The sequence below is a fragment of the Oryctolagus cuniculus genome, chromosome 3 (assembly GCF_964237555.1).
Source record: "Oryctolagus cuniculus chromosome 3, mOryCun1.1, whole genome shotgun sequence".
Taxonomy (NCBI): Eukaryota; Metazoa; Chordata; class Mammalia; order Lagomorpha; family Leporidae; genus Oryctolagus; species Oryctolagus cuniculus.
This window is the reverse complement of record NC_091434.1, coordinates 123,616,872-123,639,342: the sequence shown is the minus strand read 5'-3', so window position 1 is coordinate 123,639,342 and position 22,471 is coordinate 123,616,872.

The window sequence follows — 22,471 nt, the reverse complement described above, 5'->3', positions numbered from 1 at the left end:
CAGTTTCTTGAACTCTTTAAATATTTTAGGTATTGATCCTTTATCGGATGTCTAGTTTGCAAATATTTTCTCCTATTCTGTTGGTTGCTTCTTCCTTTAGTTGAGCATTTCCTTTTCTGGGCACACGTTTCTTAGCTTGATGTAATCTCATTTGTCTAATTTCGCTTTATTGCCTGTGCTTCAGGGGTCTTAACCAAGAAATCTTTGCCCATGCCAGTGTCTTGCAGTGTTTTCCTCTCAATATGAAAGCTTCGCGTCTTAGGTTTGGACCTTTTATCCATTGTGAGCTGCATGTAGAGATCCAATTTTCCCAAACCATTTGTAGAAGAGACTATCCTTTCTCTAGAAGTGATTTTTCCTCATTTTTCAAATACTAGTTGATTATAGACACATGGATTAATTTCTGGGGTATCTATACTGTACTGTTGGTCCACTGTCTATTTTTTGTCAGTGCCAAGCTGTTTTAATAATAATTACCCTCTAATATGTCTTGAAATCTGGTATTGTGATGACCCTGACTCCAGGTTTGATTTTATTATATATGATTTCTTTAGATATGTGGAGTCTTTTGTGTTTCCATATGAATTTTAGGATAATCTTTTCTAGATTCAAGAAAAATTTGAATCTATAAATCTCTTTGGGGAGCATGGACATTTGATGATATTAGTTCTTTCAACCTGTGAACAGGGGTGATTTTTCTAATTTATATGTGTCTTCTTTTACTTCTTTCCTTAGTGTTTTTTAAATTTTCATTGTAGATATTGTTTAAGTCCTTGGTTAAATTGTCCTAAGGTATTTAATTTTTTGCAGCTATTTTGAATGGAATTAATCTAAGTTCTTTCTCAGCCATTGCATTTTTATGTATACAAATGGTACTGATGTGTGTGTGTGTGTGTGTGTGTGTGTGTTGAATTTATATCCTGCAACTTTGCTAAACACTCTTTTGCATTCCAATAATCTCTTAGTGGTGTTTTTGGTTCCCGGATATGTAGGGTTATATCATCTGCAAATAAGGATAATTTGACTTCCCCCTTTCCAATCTGCATCCCTTTGATTTCTTTTTCTTGCCTAATGGATCTTGATAAAGCTTAGAAAACTATCTTGAATAACAATGGTGAATGTAGGCATCCTTGTTTGGTTATGGATCTTAGTGAAAATGTTTCAACTTTTCCCCATTCAATATGATACTGGCTGTGGGTTTGTCACGTATTGCCTTGATTATGCTTAGGTATGTTCCTTCTATAAATGATTCACTTAAAGCTATTATCATGAAATGACACTGTATTTTATCAATGCTTTCTCTGAATCTATTGAGATAATCATATGGTTTTGTCTTCAGTTTGTTAATGTGCTGTATAACATTTATTGATTTGCAAATGTTGAACCATCCCAGCATACCAGGGATAAATTCCACTTGGTCCAGGTGAATGATCTTTCTGATGTGTTATTGGATTTGATTAGCTAGAGGTTTGCTGAGGATCTCAGCATCTATGTTCATCAGAGGTATTGGTCTACAGTTCCCTTTCTTTGTTTTATCTTTTGTAGGTTTAGGAATTAAGGTGATACTGGCTTCATAGAAGGAATTTAGCATTTCAATTGTTTTGAATAAGAAGAAGGATCAGTTCTTCTTTAAAAATTTGGTAGAATTCAGGAGTGAAGCCATCAGGTCCTCGGCTTTTCTTTGTCGGGAGTCTTTACTATTGATTCAATCTCTATTATGGTTATTGGTATTTTAAAGTTTTCTATACCTTCATCATCCAGTTTTGGCAAACTATATGTGTCCAGATTTATCCATATCTTGTAGAATTTCCAATTTGTAGACATATAGCTGTTTGTAGCCATTCAAAGATGATTCTTTTTATCTGTGGTATCTATTGTAACATTTACTTTTTCATTTCTGATTTTCTGATATTCCTATTCTGATTTTGGGTCTTTCTCTCTCTCTCTTTCTCTCTCTCTCTCTCTCTCTCTCTCTCCCCTTGCAGAGTTGGGCCAATGGTGTATCAATTTTGTTTATTTTTTCAAAAAACCAGCTCTTAATTTCACTCATTTTTGTATTGTTTCTTTATTTCCATTTTATTTCTTCACTAATTATTATTATTTCTTTCCTCCTACTAATTTAGGATATGATTTTTTGTTGTTTTCCTAGGTCACTGAGATGTGTTGTTAGATCATTTATTTGATGCATTTCCAATTTCTTGATGAAGGCACACTGGTTGCTATAAAGTTTCCTCTTAAGATTGTTTTTGGGGCTGGCGCCGTGGCTCACTTTGTTAATCCTCTGCCTGTGACACCGGCAGCATCCCATATGGGCACCAGGTTCTAGTCCCGGTTGCTCCTCTTTCAGTCCAGCTCTCTGCTGTGGCCCGGGAAGGCAGTGGAGGAAGGCCCAAGTGCTTGGGTCCCTGCACCCCCATGGGAGACCAGGAAGAAGCACCTGGCTCCTGGCTTCGGATCGGTGCAGTGCTGGCTGTGGTGGCCATTTGTGGAGTGAACCAATGGAAGGAAGACCTTTCTCTCTGTCTCTCTCTCACTGTCTATAACTCTACCTGTAAAATAAATAAAAAAAGATAGTTTTTGATGTATCCCATAGGTTTTTTGCTATTTTTACCAATATAATGATAACATATTTCTCTGATATGTGGCATAGTGTATATATAACGTATTTTCTTTATCCAGTAATCAGATGATAGTATCTGGGTTGATTCTGTTTCTTACCTATTGTGAATTGAATTGCAATAAACATGGGGGTACAGATTACTTTTTCATATGCTGATTTTATTTCATTTGGGTAAATTCCCAGGAGTGGGTCTCTGGGTAGATCTCTTTACAGATTCCTGAGGAATCTCCAAACTGTCTTCACTAATGGTTATATTAATTTACATTCTCATCAATAGTGGATTAAGGTACTATTACCCACACTCTCTTCAGTATTTATTGATTTCTTTTTTTTAATTTTTGGATGATAGCCATTCTAACTGAGGTGAGGCGAAATTTCATCGTAGTTATTATTTACATTTTCCTGATGGCAAGTTATCTTGAGTGCTTTTTAATGTATCTGTTGGTCATTTGAACTTATTCCTTTGAAAATCAGCTGTACATATCCTTTGTTCTTTTCTTAATTGGATTGGGTTTGTTGTTGTTGTTGAGTTCCTTGAACTCTTTATAGACCCTGGATATTAATCCATTATCAGGGGGCAGTGCTGTGGCTTATCGGGTAAAACCAGTGCCGGAAATGCTGGGCTCCCATAAGGGTGCCAGTTCTAGTCCCAGCTGCTCCACTTCAGATCCAACTCTCTGCTATGGCCTGGGAAAGCAGTAGATGATGGCCCAAGTGCTTGGACCCCTCCACCCATATGGGAGATCAGGAAGAAGCTCCTGGCTCCTGGCTTTGGATTGGTCCGACTCAGGCCATTGCAGCCAGCTGGGGAGTGAACCAGCAGATGGAAGACCTGTCTATCTCTCTGCCTCTGCATCTCTGTAATTCTGCCTTTCAAATAAATAATAAATAAATTTTAAAAAATCTTTGATCAATTGTGTACTTTGCAAATATTTTCTTCCATTCTGTCAGTTAGTTGTCTCTTCATTTGTAGAGCATTTCCTTTGCAGTGAAGAAGCTTCTGAGATTGACACAATCCCATTTGTATATTTTGTCTTTATTGCTTGTGCTTCTGGGTTTTTTTCCAAGAAACTTTTGCCTATTCCGATGTCTTGCAGAGTTTCCATAACATTTTCCTCTAGTAATTTGATGGTTTCTGGTCATGTATCTAGATCCTTGATCCATTTAGAGTTGATTTTTGTATAAGGTATAAGGAAGGGGTTTTGATTCATAAATCTGCACATGGAGATCCAATTTTCTCAGCACCATTTGTTGAAGAGATTGTTCTTGCTCCAGGGATTGATTTTAGCTTATTTGTCAAAGATGGGTTTATTTTAGATGTGTGGATTAATTTCTGGAGTTTCTATTCTGTTCCATTGGTTTACATGTCCATGTCAATTTTCATGCTGGTACCAGGCTGTTTTGATTATAACTGCCTGATAATGACTTGAAATCTTATATTTTGGTGTCTTAACATTTGTTTTAAGATTGCTTTATATTTTCAAGGTATCTTGTGTTTCCACATAAAAATTTAGCATCATTTTTCTCTAAATCTGAGACGATATCATTGGTATTTTTAATAGAGATCACATTGAATCTGTAAATTGCTTTCAGTTGTATGGACATTTTGATGATATCAGTTCTTCCCATCTGTTAACATGGAAGATTTTTTTCATTTTTCTGGTATTTTCTATTTTTTTCTTTAATGTTTTGTAATTTTCATTGTAGATATCTTTCACATTCTTGGTTAAATTTATGCCAAGGTACTTAAAATATTCTTTAGCTATTGTGAATGGGACTGATCTTATAAGTTCTTTCTCAGCCATGAAATTGTTTGCAAATACAAAAACTATTGATTTTTGTGTGTTGATTTATATTCTGCCCCTTTATCAAACTTTCCTATGAGTTCCAATAGTCTCCTAGTGGAGTATTTTTGATCCTCTTTATATAGAATCATGTCATCTGCAAACAGGAGTAATTTGGCTTCCTTCTTTCCAATTTGTTTCCCTTGATTGAGCACTTCCTTTAAGATCCCGTATGTTTTGATATGCTATATTGTCATTTTCAATCATTCCTAAGACGCTTTTATTTTCCTTTTGAATATTTCTGTGACCACTGTTCATTCAGGATAGTATTGCTCAGTCTCCATGTATTTGCAAATTTTCTGCAATTTCTCATGTTAACTTCCAGCTTCAATCCTTTGTGGTCAGACATCCATTAGTCCTATGTTGGTGCACTTAATGGTTTCTCTGAAGTTTTGCACATTTTTCTTCATTTTTTTCTCCTTGCACTTTGATTTTTTTTAATTTCTATTGCTCTAATTGCAAATTTCCTAATTCTCTTTCTCATCTCCACTTGAACTTGTCTATATAACATTTTCTTCATCTTAGTTATTATACTTTTCATTTCCAAATTTCCATAATTTTAATAATTTCTATATCTTTATTGGTGTTCTTTTTATTAACTTTAAGCATGATTTCCATTAGCAACTTTCCTATGTTTATAATAACTATTATTAATATCTGGAATGTTTCACAGACGATTTCTGTTGCCTGCATTTTCTGCTATATATGGGTTAGATTTTCCTATTTCTTGGTACATTTCATAATTTTGTGTTGAAGCCCACACATTATGGGTAATAACGGCTCTGGTCTCTTCTCCATTCCCTCTGGCTTATTGTTTCCATGTTTCCTTGTTTTATGATTAGCTGCCTGTTTTAATGAAGTCTGTTTATCCATCTGTAAGAACACACAGCCTTTGGTATTCCCACATTCACCTTGAAATGACAGTGATTTTAATAGGGCTCTTTTTTTTCCTCTTTTTCTGACCACACCCAGTTGTTTAATTCCACTAATTGCCACTGATTGCTGGAATATTTTCAGCCATTGCCTGTGGCATAACTTGCTCCACAGTCTATTTGACATGCTTTGCAATGGGAGTTTTGACATCAATTTTTGTGCTTTTCCTGATCCTAGGAGAAATCCTCTTAGAGCTCCCCGATTCTATCAGGTGAACATGTTGGCTCACAATTTCACTTGCTTACCATCAAAATCTACATTGTTTTTGATAAAGCCCTTAGGCCTGAATTCTCCTTACTTGTTTTTAAATAAATTCAGTTACCTAGGGAAGAACTCAAAGCTCTCTGTTTTGTGGATTGTCTCTCACCTTGGACAAAATATCTGAGCCATAGCACTGAAACTTAGGTGGGGGGGACAATGGTACACTTCATTCTGATTGACACTCTTGCTTTAGCTACAGGTGATAGACACAGTAGCCTGCTGGTGAATGAGTGGATAAAAAGTGGCATGTACATACAATATAATATTTGTCAGCCTTCAAAATGAGCAAAACTTGAGAACATGCTACAACATAGATGAAACAAGGATATCAAGCTGACTTAAGTAAGTTTGGAAAGAAAAATGCAGTTTCTGTTATATGAGGTACAAAAATAAGCAAATTCATAGAAACAGCAAATAGAATGGTACTTGCCTGGAGTTTGCGGTGGGGAAAAATATGGATCCTTTGGGAAAAGAAATAGGAGATGGGATGGTTTGTGGGTGGGAGGGTGGTTATGGGGGGAAAATCACTATAATCCAAAAATACTTTCGAAATGTATATTTATTCCTCTTTCTTTTTTGACAGGCAGAGTTAGACAGTGAGAGAGAGAGAAAGAGAGACAGAGAGAAAGGTCTTCCTTTTTCCGTTAGTTCACCCCCTAAGTGGCTGCTACGGCTGGTGCATTGTGGCCAGCACACTGTGCCAATCCGAAGCCAGGAGCCAAGTGCTTCCTCCTGATCTCCCATGCGGGTGCAGGGCCCAAGGACCTGGGCCATCCTCCACTGCACTCCCGGGCAACTGCAGAGAGCTGGACTGGAAGAGGGGCAACCAGGACAGAATCCGGTGCCCTGACCGGGACTAGAACCCGGGGTGCCAGCGCCGCAGGTGGAGGATTAGCCTAGTGAGCCGCAGCGCCGGCCCAAAATGTATATTTATTAAGAAAAATTTTCTAAAAAAATATGGAGCCTTGTTTCATAGGTATGGTGTTCCAGTTTTTCAAGACAAAACGTCCTGGAGACCTATTTTATAGCCATGTATATATACTTACCACTATGGAACTATTCACTTAGAAGTAGGTAAGGTGGTGCTTTTTATGTTGTATATGTTCACCATGCTATGGTCTGAATGTGTCCCCCAAAATTTCATGCCCAAATTCATGTGCTACCATAATCTGAAAGTGGTGCTTTTGAGAGGTGATTAGGATTCAATGAAGTCATGAAGGTGGAGTTTCCATTATGGCATTGGTAGATTTATAAGAAAAGGAAAAGTAACCCAAACTAGCACTGTAGCACATATAGCTATCTCACTATATGATGCCTTCAGCCAAGTTATGTAGCAAGAAGACCCTCACCGGAAGCCGAAAAGATGCTAATTCCAGGGTCTTGAACTTTCAATACTCCAGAACCATGGGCAAAAGAAAATTCTGTTCTTGAACAATTAAATGGTCTTGAGATTAATTTTTTTAAAATTAATTTGAGGGACCAGCACTGTGGTGTAGCAGGGAAAGCCACTGCCTGCAGTGCTGACATCCCACATGGGCACCAGTTCAAGTTCCAGCTGCTCTGCTTCAGATCCAGTTCTCTGCTATGGCCTGGGAAAGCAGTGGAAAATTGCCCATGTCCTTGGGCCCCTGTACCTGTGTGGGAGACCGGGTGGAAGCTCCTAGGCTCCTGGCTTCCTATCGGCCCAGCTCTGGCCGTTGGACCCATTTTGAGAGTGAACTAGCTGATGTAAGACCTCTCTCTCTCTCTCTCCCTCTGCTTCTCTGTAACTCTGCCTTTCAAATAAATAAATAAATCTTAAAAAAATTTATTGAAGGGCAGAGAGACAGACACAAAAGAGACCTCCAATCTGTTGGTTCACTCCCTAAATTTTTAGAACCAGAGAGGGACCAGGCCAAAGTCTGGAATCTAGAAATTACAGGTCTCCCATAGGAGAAGACCCAAATACCTGAGCCGCCACCTGTCGCCTCCAAGGATACACATTAGCAGGAATCTGGATAAGTAAAGTAGCAAGAGAGAGGTAGGAATAGAAATGAGGATAACAAGTCCAAAATCAGCAAAGGACAGAGCATACTCTTGGAAATTTTTTCCATAATGAGCCAATGATAGCCGAAAATCAATTGAGCATAATTTTTTTTTTCATTTGTCCTGTTTGGTTTTGCTCTCACATCCTCTGTTTACTGATTAGGAACACCTGTTCTCCGCTGGAACAATAGTCAACAGGGCAGGTCAGGAACTCTAGGAACTAAGCTTGTCTAGGAGCAAAGTCGGTTCCATCCTTCACCAGCTTGCTGACATTCCCTGTAAGTTTAACCCTTGTAGTTCCTTTTCTGTCTTCTGTAAAAAGTTATTGTGGGTGATCCTGTACCTAGTGGGGAGTCTGCCTGCTCTGCCCATGCAGGAGGTTGCGAGGGCATGGCACACCATGCCTCCCAGGATGGATCCCATAACCTGACTGTTGGCAGGCGGCGGGAACTCCAGGCGGATTTCCCCCACTCCTGCTCCCTGTAAAGGGCCCTGTAATTGCCAATCAGGTAAACAGCTCCCGGGTGTGGCCCAGGCCCATTAATACCACCTGGAAAGCTATCCTAACAATGTCGGTTCTATCCTTTAGAATTAGTATTGTCCTAATTAGTTATGCCCCCTCTGCCTGTCTTTCACAAGATGTACTTGTTCATTAATAAATCGGACATTTTTACCAAAACTTTTCTCAAGTCCACAAGTTATTATGAGGCAGAGTTAAATAGCTGTGACATTAGATTAAATAGTTGTTAAATATTAATATTAAATATTAATTAATTGATATTAAACATTAATATTAAATAGTTAAATAGTTGTGACATTAGATGATATAATGATGATGATTTGTTTTATAATGTCTTTGATAAGTGGATAGCACTTAGAAAGCTTAGCAGCTGTGAGTATAGACACTGATAAGGCTTCACCTGTCCTTTCTACAAAACATTCATGGACTAATTTACGTGATTCATGGACTAACAAAGAACCTAAGACTTCCTACACTTCCACTCCTTTACAAATAACTGCAAATTTGGGTAGTCTGATATTGACCATTTGTTTGACACGTATGAATACTGTCAAGCTGTACTACAAAAAAGAGTTTGCTAATATACACAGCATTTACTTTTTGAGAATTGGAACAATGGAAATGATTACATTAACATATGTGTAGTGTGATGTGACACATAGGAGTACCACCATATTTGTGCCAAGTGGAATAATGAGGGTAGGTCATAAAGAAATTTATTCTATAAAAGAAAAAAACATAAATATTTCTCAGGAATAGCAAAGCATGGAATCCATGTCTTTAATTTATATAATTAAATCTTGTATTAAATGGTATTTAAATAGAAACACTGTCATAATCTAGCAAAAATATTAAGAAGTTTACCTTGCCAAAGAGAAAAATAAGTTATTGCTATCATGTTGAGCTTTTTTCTTAAAAGGGTAAATAAGAAAAACATTTTACCAATCTTGTCTCTTATTCTGCTTTGTATTATCTGATTAAGAACTTTTGGTTGCAGTTCCATCCAATCATATTTTTGGCTTCTTTAGGAAATAGAATATTATGAAGTCAATTAAATTCTGCAGTGACCAGTTCTTGGCCAGCTCCTTCTTGCATATTTCTCCCATTAAAAGAATTTGCATTGCTTTCATTTCTCCAAGATGTTCATAGTTTGCTTTTGCTGTGTTTTTCCATTTAACTTGGTCTTCCCTAAGCTTTTTGCTGGTATCTATTAATTTGCTTATTAATGTGCAGTCTGTGTTTCATATCCTTCACCTGGCAATCTGATTTAGCTGTATACAGTTAAAATCTTTCTCCTGAGCTCCCATTTTCAGAGCCTCTCCTCAGGTCCCTTAATCAGCTCCCCTTGTTTGGCCTCACCTTTCACTCACCTGACCTCTGGACCTGTTCCATCTGGAATCCATCAGCCATCCAGAGTGCGCATATTTTAATCCTGTTCAATGCATCCTCATCTATTATTCATGAGCTTTCTTTTCATCTGCATTTGTTTATTATGTTTGTGGTGTGCAACACTGCTTTGTGGAATTGATGTTTGATCTCCTCCCTCAGCACTTGTCCATCAAATGTGTTGTCTGTCACCACCCATTAGGCCATTGTGTTTATGCCAAGCAACTTCCATTTAGAACATAAAAGTGAGCTGGAAGCTGGCTCAGGACAAATTTATTTTGAGGGAACTGAGGTCAATTTTATTAACAGTTAAAGAGAAAGTTGATCACATAGTAGGCATATGGTCACTAGCGACAGATACTCTACATTCTTCTGACTTTTTCTTTCATCCTCTTTGAAGCAAGGGCATAATCTATATGTAAATTCTTCAAGTTATAACAAAGGAGTTCTTCCTCAGTCTCAGCCAAAGTATCTACTATATTCAATTGACTCTTGCTGTTTTACAAAAGTCGTTACATGAGAATTTTGCATAACTGAAATACAATTTAAATATATTTTTAAAGATTTTAAATTTTAGTTAATTTAACAGATTCAATATGATTTTTAGATACAAGTCTAAGAATATTATGATATTCCCCTCCTTCCTCCCTCCTACCATTCTTTCTGACTGTACCCTTCTTTCTGTCTGTTTTGTTTTTGAGATAATGCATCTTTAATTTACATTACAGTAAAAAGCTTAATACTTCACCTCAAATAAGAAGTTTAACAACTAAAAAGCAAAAAGACCCCAGTTTAGTGGGAATATAGAAATCAGCTATAAAAAATAATTGAATGGTATAAAGACCATTTTATTCATATATGGTTTTGGGTTTTTTTGGTCAATTAGTCATTTAAAATTTCTTCCAATGAAATGCAACCAATGATGATGTAACATCTAAGTATTTCCTGTGTGGCTATAAGATAATAATTAAGTTCATTTAGAATTTAAGCTGTTTCCTCCCAACAGTTTATGCACTTTGCAACTTCCTTTTAATGGCAAGCGTGGTGCATATGAATGCATGAAATTGGATTTCTGTGTGTGAAGAAAACAGGATTGTGATGATTAACATTCTAGTGTCCACTTCACTAGATTAAGGAATAGGCAGATACATGGAAGAGTTTATTTGGGGTGTGTCTATGAGAGGGTCTCCAAATGAGATTAGCATGTGAATCTGAGCTCACTGAGTGGGAAGACATGGCCTTGATATGGGTGAGCATCGCCAATGAGCTGGGGGTCCAGAGGTATCAAATGCAAAGGTGATTCTAGGGGCTTTGCAGAGAGAGAGCTTGGACGTGCTGGCTCCTGTCTCAGTTGCTGAGATTTAGGGACTCCAGGACTACACCTGTGGCATTTGGCTGGCATTTGGGCTTCATGCCCTTCAACTGAGACTCACTTACTAGGTTTCTCTGGTAGTGAGAACTCTTGGACTCTAGACTGAGCCACACTCCTGGCATCCCAGGCTCGGCAGCCTGCGACAACTTGTTGTGGGATTTCTTAGTGTCCACATTCATGAGTCAAGTACCCTAATAAATTCATTATGCATTTACATGCATATCCTATCAATTCTGTATCTCTAGAGAATGCTAATACAAATACTTAGAAGAAGTACTGTTTTTTTCCATTGCTCAACACTGGTTGGAAATATATTTGCCAATTAAAGAGAAGGCTCACACCAAATCTTGAGAAAGTAACTCCTAGGTGTGATGCTGATGAATCAGCAGGTTTGAGGGGTCTTACTGGAGAAAGTAGTCATAACAATAATAATAATTTAACGTGTAGGGTCTTTTAACTACCCAATAAGCATCAAAATCCCTCAGCGTGAATTTCACATTTTTCAGTGCCCCATGGACCAGCTCTCTGGCTACAAAAATGGAAAATGCTAGCATTCAAGGATTGTGTTTTGTATCAGGGCAGTGTGCTTAGCCTTTCACAGATATTATTGCCTCGGTAATTTCTTTCAAATTTAAAAAATTATTTTGATTTCTAAGGTGACATTTAAAAACAATTGAGATAGATCTACTATATTTTTTAACAGATTTACTTGTTTACTTGAAAGACAGTTACAGAGAGAGAGATATCTGCCATCTACTGGTTCACCCCCTAGAAGGCTGCTACATCTGGGGCTAGGTCATGCTGAAACCAGAAGCCAGGATCTACATCCAGGTCTCCCACATGAGTGGCAGGGACCCAAAACCTTGGGCTATCCTCTGTTGCCTCCCCAGGTGCACTGACAGGGAGCTGGATTGGAAGTGGGGTAGCAAGGGCTTGACCTGGCTGTCTGATATGGGCAGGCACCAGCTTAACCAGTATGCCACACCAGTCCCTCTAAGCTGGCCTTGTGGCTTCCAGAAATTACCTTTTGGGACACTGGACGTTCCCGGCCCAGTAGTTTTACTCCCAACACTGACTCACTGTTACAATTCCATTTCCCAGTTGTCTCTTGATGCTCTATAATTGCAAAGCCTAGACACAGACCTGCCATCTGGCTCTCACAGTAGCTTTGTGAGATAAGGAAGGTCCCATTTAAGCCCATATTATAACAGAAGAAACTGATGAACACAGAAGTAAGATGACACAGCCAACCACAGCAAAGCTGTGGCAAGAGGCTATGAGTCAAATATCCAACTTAAGATGTTTCATTGTGGTGGAATGAGGAGGTGAAAAGGTCATGCCAAGATGGCTGCTGACAACAGAAACTGCCTGACAACAGGCTGTGATTGGATGGCTTCGGAAACCACATGACAACAGAGCCTGACTGACAGCAGGCTGTGATTGGATGGTTTCAGAAACTGCCTGGCAACAAGAGCCTAAGTGGCAACAGGCTGTGATTGGATGGCTTTGGAGCCTGCCTGGCAACAGGCTGTGATTGGTTGGGGCATAGACCTCCCCTTGACCGGATTGGCTGCCTTGGCTATATAAGCAGCTGTAGCAACTGAAATAACCGAGTCTGCAGGCTGCTTGCCTCAGGCCCACTTCCACCCGACTCCTGGGGGTTGTGTGATCACTCTGTGCCTCTTGCCCCCACTACACTCCTCCTCTCAGAACGAATCCTCTCAGGAAGAAATCAAGAGCAACATTTCATGTTTCCCTTTAGTGCTTCATCCAGTGTGGTGTCCATACCCCATCTCCTTATGAAAGCTGCTATACTTTTTCTACCCAGTTTGATCTTACACTGATATTTCTTTCCTTTCTGCCCATCGCAGAGCAGAGAACAAAGTAAGCAGATTCCTAACTAGAATTTCTCCACTCTGTGAATGAAATTAAATCTAACACCAAGCAGGTCTCCTGTGAAATGGCTGCATTTTCCCATCTCTGCTGCCTCTACTTGCTGCATCCCCTTTCTTCCCCTCTCAAAAGATGGAAGAGCAATGGTCCTAAGTGAAGAAAGAAAAATCCACCTGTAAGAAACAATTTCCAATCAAACTCCCAAAATCAAATAAAACTTCAGAGTCAAATTTCTACCTTGGGCCACTAGTATTCCAACTACATGGCCCATCGAACCATTAGATAAAACCATATTAGTGTAAGCACTGACACCTGATAATTTGTTCATTTAAATCTGTAAGCCTGATGTGGGCAGATTGCGTGGTAATCTCCTTATTCCATCCCTTGTTCACTCCAAGAGCTGAGGCACCTGTCTCCAGGCTGCTAAAATGCCCTCTACTGATGGCTCACAGGTGCAAAACCCTGGTATCAATGACTGCTTGCCTCCCAGGCAGCAAGCACTCTGAGACTGGCAGGTGCAGAAGCTCAGAAGCCCTGGCCATGCTTCATTTGGGAACTGCTCTGCAAGACTGCTCAGCTCCAGAACGCCCTGCAGAATGGTCATAGGCTTCAGCTGAAGCCTCATTTCCATTCAGCTTCTCCCTGACTGCCCCCTTACCTCTCAAGTGCTTTCCCCACTAAGCTCTCCGAAGGCCATGCCTAGTCTTATAGTCTGTTTCCAGGGAAACAATCCAGGATACTATATAAAATGGTGACAGAGTAATAAAACAGTACAGCCACACTTAAGTGAATGGTAATAAAAAAAACCTTTTGTTTAACTTCTTTAAAGTTGTATTTTATTATTCAATGCCATTTCTTATGAATATGTGTGCATATGGAGGGTGGGGGAATAACCACATTCATACAATCACTATGGGGGTCCAGTTTGGTAATGCAGTTCCAGGTTCCAAGGACTAAATTTTATTGATCTCATCTCTTTGTTTCCATTTGTGATGTCGATAGAACTCACAGAAATGTAGGTGAGCTAAGAGTATTGGTCAACTCTGAGGTTCCTGGTCTTCCTGAGGCTGTCAGCCTCATTGCCACAGGGCTCCCATGAGATCAGCTGTGGATCACTCAGCTGACATTGTTGGTGCCACCTCTAATCTTCAACCTTGGGTTTCAGAGTGCAAAACATGAATGGTAACAGAATGAATGGATTAGAGCTAACCATTTGCTTTGATTAACGTATCCTGAGAGAAACTTCATTTTCTTTAAATTCTTGAGAACACTGTCCTTTGAGTGTTGCTGTGCTGGCAGGAACTTTACTCTGTGAAGATGAGCAGGAGCAAGTCTGACAACGGAACGCATCAGTGTTTATTCCATGAGTACTCATCATGCATTGGAAGGACAGCAAGGCTCAGACAAGTCAAACAGTCATCCCCAAACATAGGGTGGTAAAAACTATGACCTGCACTGGCAGCTGTGACGTTCTGTGACGTAGGGGGCTCCAGGATCTCTCACCATCTGCTTCTTGGCTCCTCTGAGTGTCCATCTCCATCATTCCTATGCTCTGCTCCATTAGCTCCTTCCTGTGCCACCTCAGGCTCAGCTTGGCCTCTGAGCCTTTGCTCTTGCAGTTCTGCAGGCTTAGACAGACTTTCTCCCATATTTGGGAGAATGGTCTCTTTCTTTACTAAAGTGTTTAAGGGAGGTAGGCATTTGACCTCACAGTTAAGATGCAACTTGGAATGCCCCCCACCCTACATTAGAGTGCCTAGGTTTGATGCCCAGCACTGGCTCTTGATACATGTCTCCTGCAAATGTAGACCCCATGAAGGCAGCAGGTGATGGCTCAAGTAGTTGAGACCCTGCCACCCATGTGCCAGAACTTGACTGAGCTCCTGGCTGCCAGCTTCTGTCTAGCTCAGTCTTAGCCATCGTGGGCATTTCGGGAAAGAACTTTCTGTATGTCTGTCAGTGTTTGTCTCTTTCTCTCTGCCTCATGAATATATAAAAAATAATAAATTGTGAAACAAAAGTTAAAATAACAATATCATTTAATTTATTGTATTGTTAATTCAATGGCTTGCAAAGATACTTTCTTCCCTTGTTCCCTTGTATGAGAGTGTGACAGTGTGATAGCTTTATAATTAAAAAAAAAATTGAGGTTGCTGGCACTGTGGCACAGAGGGTTTTTTTTTTTTTTTTTTTGAGTTAGACAGTGAGAGAGAGAGACAGAGAGAAAGGTCTTCCTTCTGTTGGTTCACCCCCCAAATGGCCGCTACGGCAGGCGCACTGTGCTGATCCAAAGCCAGGAGCCAGGTGCTTCCTCCTTGTCTCCCATGCGGGTGCAGGGCCCAAGGACTTGGGCCATCCTCCACTGCACTCCAGGGCCACAGCAGAGAGCTGTACTGGAAGAGGAGCAACCAGGACAGAACCGGCACCCCAACTGGGACTAGAACCCGGGGTGCCGGCGCAGCAGGCGGTGGATTAGCCTAATGAGCCGCAGCGCCGGCTGGCACAGAGGGTTAAGCCTCCTTCTGTACCACTTCAAATCCTGGATGCTCCACATCCAATCCAGCTCCCTGCTAATGTGCCTGAGAAAGCAGCGGAAGAAGGCATAAGTCCTTGGGCCCCTGCTCCGATGTGGGAGACCTGGAGGAAGCTCCTGGCTCCTGGCCTTGGATTGGCTCAGCTTTGGCCATTGCAGCCATTTGGGGAATGAATCAATAGATGGAAGACCCCCCCCCCCCCTTTAGCTCTCTCTGTAACTCTATCATTCAAATAATAAAAATAAATCTTAAAAAATGAAGAACACTTTAACATTTACATACATAGAGAAGAGAACATCCAATCGCCCCTTTAATCTGACCCTTCATGTATAGTTACTTTTGACAGTTATCTATCCATCTGCCTGATCACCTTCAAAATAGATCTTGTGGGAGTCATCCTCACTAGGGAGCTTTCCCACATCTTGACTTCCTTATCCTGCTGAGTTCCCATTTTGAGCCAAGCATACTAGTACCTTATTTCATACCTCAATACATTGAGAGCATCAGTTTTCAGAATACTGACATTAAAAAATTAAGGTTGAGACTGTGTATTATTCATTCTTATGTCACATGAATTGAGCAGAGCTCTAGGTTTACAGTCAATGTTTAATAAAAGCCTACTGAACTGTACTGAGTTAATATAGAAAGCTTCATCCTGTTTTTGTAGTGCAATTTAAGTTGAAGGCTTTGGGTTAAAAGCACATGGAAAAGGTTTCCAAAGTCTCTATGAATTCACTTGCATCATAAAGCAGCCAGAGTCATGCCCAGTCCTGCTGGTTTCTTTTGTTATCAAAGAAAATTTGCAAAAGGAAGAGACATGATAAAGCAAGGCACAATTCCAGAGAGGGATTAAATTGGAAGCGAAAGGTTGAATCCTAGGAGAGCAATCAATGACTTCTTTAACTGTCCTGTTCAAACAGTCTTTGCAGGTTTCTTTTGCCTCTATGATCAAGTATTTAGCAACATTTACGCTGTCTGTGCCACAATTCACCCCCTTTTTTCAAACTATTGACACCTATTTTGCATTCCCAGAGTTTTTGTGGCCTTGTACACATATTACTTCACACATGCTGGCCCTCTTGCTTGCAATGCCCTCTGAAAGATCAAACACCTACTTTAATATCCAGATCAAGTTCTGTTTCATTTAGGAAAGTGGATACCAAGCCTGCTGTGGTGGGTTCCCATTGGTATACAAAAATGCTGTAGACTGAGTACTTTATATGCAGAACAATTTTATTGCTCACAGTTCTAGAAGCTGTAGAGTCCAAGATCAAGGTACCTGCAGGCCCAGTGTATGGTGAGGATCTGTTCTATTGTACTTTCCTTAAGTGCTAAGGCTATGCCTTCTCATGGGGAGAGGGGCAAAAAGGCCAAAGAAACCAGGGTGCTTCCTTCAACCTCTGTTAGTCACTAATCCTGTTTTCTAGGGCTTCACTTTTGTGATCAACTCCTGAAAACCCCACCTCTTAATATCACATTGGTGATTAATTTTCAACATACAAATTTGGGGCCACACATACCCACCACAGCACTGGCATTCTCTAAACTGGTTACACATTCTGCTAGCAATTAGTGCTGACAATTTTTGCATTAGCAATCACCTTTCCTCTGTGTATGCCCGTCTCTGCCTTACTTTTCAATATGTTTATAAATCTTTTGAGGGGAAGAACAATTTTTCTAGTTCAGGGTCCCCTACAGCTTCCTACCCAGGGCCTTGTAATAGTGTATATTCAACACATATCCCCTGCTTGGTTGGGTGAACTTCCTTTAAAGGCTCATTTCAAATCAGTTCATTTCCAAATCGGCCTCATCCCTTCCCTTCTCAACTTCAATGTTCAGATTCCACAAGGGCTCGGTTCACACTCAGCTCTTCTCTAGTTTTAGGAACGCTTCTTGTGATCTCATCCCATCTCAGGGTTTAAATGCCACAAAGTTGTCAATTTCTGCCCATTTAAATTTCCATCACAAAACTCTCCCAGCACCCAGACTTCCACTTCTCCTGTTTTCTTAACCCTCCTCAAGGACACCTGATGGACATTTTAAACTTGGCATGTCCACTGCTGAATTCCCCATCTTCTTTTGTGTGTGGCTACTCGAAGGCCTTCCACTTTTCAGAAAATTGTGACTCCATCCCTTTGGTGGCTAGGCCAATGTGCTTGAAATCATCCTTGCCTCTGCTGTTTATTCCTCGCCCTATATTAAATTATCCTATCGACTCTAATAGGATCAATTCTTGCTACCACCTTTACTGTAGTCACTAGACTCACCTGTGAGCATCTCTCACTCAGACTCCACTACAGCCTGTTTAGTGCTCTTTTATCCTTGTTTCCTTATGGTCTCTTCTCAACACGACACTCTTTTAAAGCAGAAGATAAATCATACTGCTTTTCTTCTCAAAATTCTGCAACAGCTCCCATCTTATTCCTGGAACAGTTTAGCTTTTTATTGCCACTGTTTACAAGAAATATACTGTAATTTTGAAAATTTCTTTTTCAGAAAGTATGAGCTTCAATCTTTCTTCGTTGTAGTTGTTCTGTTTTGACACAATTGCTGGTGATAAGGCCAAAGGCAATATACTCTGATGGCCATGGGCAAGTCCTTTGTGTTAAGATAAATTCTAGCCTATGCTTCCACATGAGAAAATTTGTTACAAAGTAGATAAATGAGAGTGGCAATTATTTAGCAATAAATTGGTTCATTCCCTCATTAAATTTATTAATTTATAATCATTTCATTTAGAAGAGCAACACACAAGAGATTGAGAGAGATACAGAGACAGAGATCTACTATCTATCTGCTCACACTACAAATACTACAAACTGGCAACCACTATAAAACCAACAGTCTAGAACTCCATCTGGGTCTGCCATTTGGGTGGCAGGGAACCAAGTACTGAGCCATCACCTGCTACCTCCAGGATGCACATCAGGATGATGCTGAATCAGAAGTGGAGCAGCCGAGACTCGAAATCAGGCATTCTGATATGGGATGCAGGGGTCTCATGTGGTAATTTAACAGCTGCGCTAAATTCCTGCCCTTTGCTGACTTTTTAGAAGATTGTCTTTGCAGGTGCCAGCATTGAGTTATTTTTATTTTTTTAAGGTGAATGAATTTCATGTATTTCATAAATACAGATTAAGGAGCATAGTGATACTCCCCACCCTACCCTCCCTTCTACCCACCATCCCACCCTCCTATTTCACCCTCAGGCCTTTGATGTGATCTAAGGATGCTTGAGTAAAACTAGATATTTTCAGAGTTAGGGGTGAGAGCAGAAGTCCTTCATTCAAAGAAGAGTGGGATTCCAGCTTCCTGACCTGATGCCGAGAGTGAAGTCACTGCTCACAGCAACTTCACACTGCCGACAAAATTGGGTTTATGTCCTTTGACTTTATTTCCTTCATTTGGATCTGGGAAGGTGGTCGTCCTACAAACCACAATCTAAGGTTGTTAATTAAAGAAATGAGTTTGTTAAAAGAAGGCATGAAGCCATTATCACATATAAACACTGTATCAAATGGGTCAGAGGTATTTTAGATTTTTTTTTTCTCGCTTCACAGCCGCCCACTAATTACTTTGTATCTTGATTAGAAATTGCTATCCCTCAGGCCCCTTGAAATAATTCCAATTAAGCATCACATAATGCCAATTTAAGAAGCTGGAAACCAGTCTTGATACCCTTTGACTTGGGCTGCCTTTCCCTGCATGCCATAAGGATGCACAGAGCTGGAGAGGAACATCTGTGCCCGCTTATTGCTCCCCCAGGCTTCACAGCCCCTGAGGCCTCAGACAGAAAGAAGAGCAGTTTTGGGGGGAAGACAGTCGATTGGGCCGGATGCCAGGCTTCTGTGAACACAGAGCTGCACGAGGGTTGAGGGCTGTGGAAACATAAACAGGCAGATTCAATTTGAAGTTATGCATATTTATTGGCATCAAACTGGCACCCTTTTCCACTGGCAGCTGTGAGGAGCTCAATTACATGCAGTACATGCACAAGGCCTGTCACTGCCTCCTCCCTGGAGGTTGAGCATGTGGTGGGACAAACAGTATGGCCATGCACATACAAGCAGAGCTTAGCACATAATAGGATGGTTCCGTATTTGTTCAGCATCATGGTTTTTTTTGTTATCTTCACAAATGCCATTGAGATCACTCTAAAGCAAGTCATTTTCTGTCAAAGAGTTCTTCTCCCCTCAGCCCAGATCTAATTTCCAACTCTCAAAGAAAGAGGAATTAAAAGTCATCACTAGATGAGTAGGCAGACCAAGTAAATTTTACCCCAGGGTCCTGCTTGTATATATTTTAACCATGAAAGAGTAAGTTACTAAAGTCATCTTAGAGGAAAGTGTGTTTTGAGACCTGTTTGAAGAGAAAGCCCAGTCTCATGGGGGTACCCAGTGGGTCTTGGGCAGGGGAGACAGAGCACCCATTTATAAGCGGGTGAACAACAAATGTCCATCTGATCTTCCTACCTGGGGGTGGTGTGTGCCAGATGAGTCTTCAACATTAGTTATATTCAAAGAACTGTCCAAGATGGCCTTGGAAGACATCCATGTTGCCCCTTTTGCCTTCTCATGCCATCGCTCTTTGGATGATCTTATTCTCTCCATTTCTGTGTTCAGAATATCGGATCCCCATATTTTATATGTTGAAATCCAGGGGCCGGCACCATGACTCACTTGGTTAATCCTCCGCCTGTGGCGCCTGCATCCCATGTGGGTGCCGGTTCTAGTCCTGGTTGCTCCTTTTCCAGTCCAGCTCTCTGCTGTGGCCTGGGAAGGCAGTGGAGGATGGCCCAAGTGCTTGGAACTCCACATGGGAGACTGGGAGGAGGCGCCTGGCTCCTGGCTTCAGGTCGGCGTAGCTCCAGCCGAGTGGCCATTTGAGGGGTGAACCAATGGAAGGAAGATCTTTCTTTCTGTCTCTCACTGTCTAACTCTATCAAATAAATAAATAAATAATAAAAGAAATCCAGTTGCCAGGGGGATGCCATCAGGAAGTGGGAACTTTGGAGGGGATTAGGTCATGGTGGTGGCGTCCTTGACAATGGGATTAATGTCCCCAGAATAGACACCCCAGAGGCCTTACTTGTTGCTTCTACCAAGTAAGGACACCTTGAGTATATGATCATCTGTGAACTGGGAAATAAGCTCTGAGCAGACACCTGGTCTTTCAGCCCCTTGATCATGGACTTCACAGCCCCCAAAGCTGTGAGAAATAAATTTCTGCATCACGTTGTTTGTAACATACCCAGTCCATAATATTTTGTGACAGCAGTCAGACTAGGCTAAGACTCTGATCTAAACACATTTCATCTCTGACAACATGATGCATGTGCAAAATTCTACCACAGAAAGGATTCTCTACTAAGTTGCAGGTGCATAAACCTTATTTTCTACCATTTCCTGTGTGTGTTCAATACACCTTTCAAAATCTCCATAAACACAAAGGAACTCACCATGTCCTCCTCCATCAAAGCTGCTTCCACATTCTTTTTGATTCCACTCTGCTGATGTCTCTGGAATCCACCTCTTTCTTGTCACCTCAATTATCAGCACACTTGTTCAGGCTTCACATAAAGAGCTGTCACCCTCAGTAGTTCTCACCAGTTCCCCTACCTCCACTCATTTACACAAACATCAGAGTTATCCTGTCATCACGGCACAAGTGATATTTCAGGAACAAAATGTGGCCACAGCATGCCCTGCATAAAGTAAATCTGTCATTTATTCTTACCACAACAATGCTGGCTCTAAAAAATAATCCTTGAGAGTCACCACTGGTCCACTGGCTGATAATTAACACTGGAACCACTCCTTAGCATGGTGCCTCACCCCTGTATCATCTCATTCCAATAACACTTCTTCCTCTCTAGTTCTCCCTCCAACACCTGCAACCTACTTTCAGCTGTATTAAAACGATTTCAGCTCCCTGAAGGTAATAGTTCACGTAGTCACTACTGAAAAGTGCCTGAATGCCTATCTTTGCCCAATGCAAGCCATGTTAAGCCATTGTCTCCTAAGGTAAATTGTCTTCTACCCACATGCTGCATAGATCAGCTATGACCTGCTCAGCATCCTGTCTTGTGCATTAGATTCACCTGTGTGAGGACAGCGCCTTGTCTGGTCTTCTAGTCATCTGGCATGCAGCAGATATTCAACAATGTTATCAAATGGTTTCTCTCTTTTCAGTTTTGGTGACTATAAATACTGGTAAATATTGCAAGTGAACCCAAGTCTGGCTTTGATATATTTAAATGCCCTTCAGCCTAACCCGCTGCCTCAGCCTTTGGAAACAAAATAGCCCAATGTCATCCCGACCATTGAAATAGTCAGATTTGCATGGCTACAATGAGACAGCTGAGAGAGGCTACTAATGAAGGAAAGAGAGATTGACTTAGCTCAGAGTTTTGGGGGTTCAATGTGCGAACGGCATAGGGCAGATTTTGGCTCCGGAAAGAGGCACATGGCAGATGTCAAAGTACGCTTAGAGAAGGATCACGTGGTAAGCCAGTAAGCACTGAGGAACTGGCTTTTATAACAATCTTCTTGAGAGAACTCAAGAGATCACACGAGAGGTACCTTCCAAGGGCATGCTCTCAGAGACTTAAGAATCTAAGGCCTCACCTTCGAAAGGTTCTACCACCTCCCAGCAGTGCCACCAAGCCTTTATTTAACACAAACGGTTTTGAGGGACACTCAGCATCCACACCATCGCCCAGGCCTATTTCAGCTTCTCCAAGACCAATGACTATGATCATGGAACATTATTTCTGGTTCATATGACAAGGTCACAGTTTCACATAAGGATGGAATTCTCATTTTTTGTTTATATCAGTGCTCAAGTTTTAGCAGAAGAAAGCATTGCAGACGTAACTTTAAATGGATTATTCTTATGTAACTTATAGGGAGATACAATATCACATGCATTACATATTAGTGGGAAGTAAATGTCTCAATAATCAATAATTATAGAAAATCTGTTATATTTATGTACTGTAGTCTGTATTATGGATTTTTAAATGCTTAAACAGATGGGAGAAAAGAAGGACAGTTATTCTGTTCACGAGATAACTTATTTAAT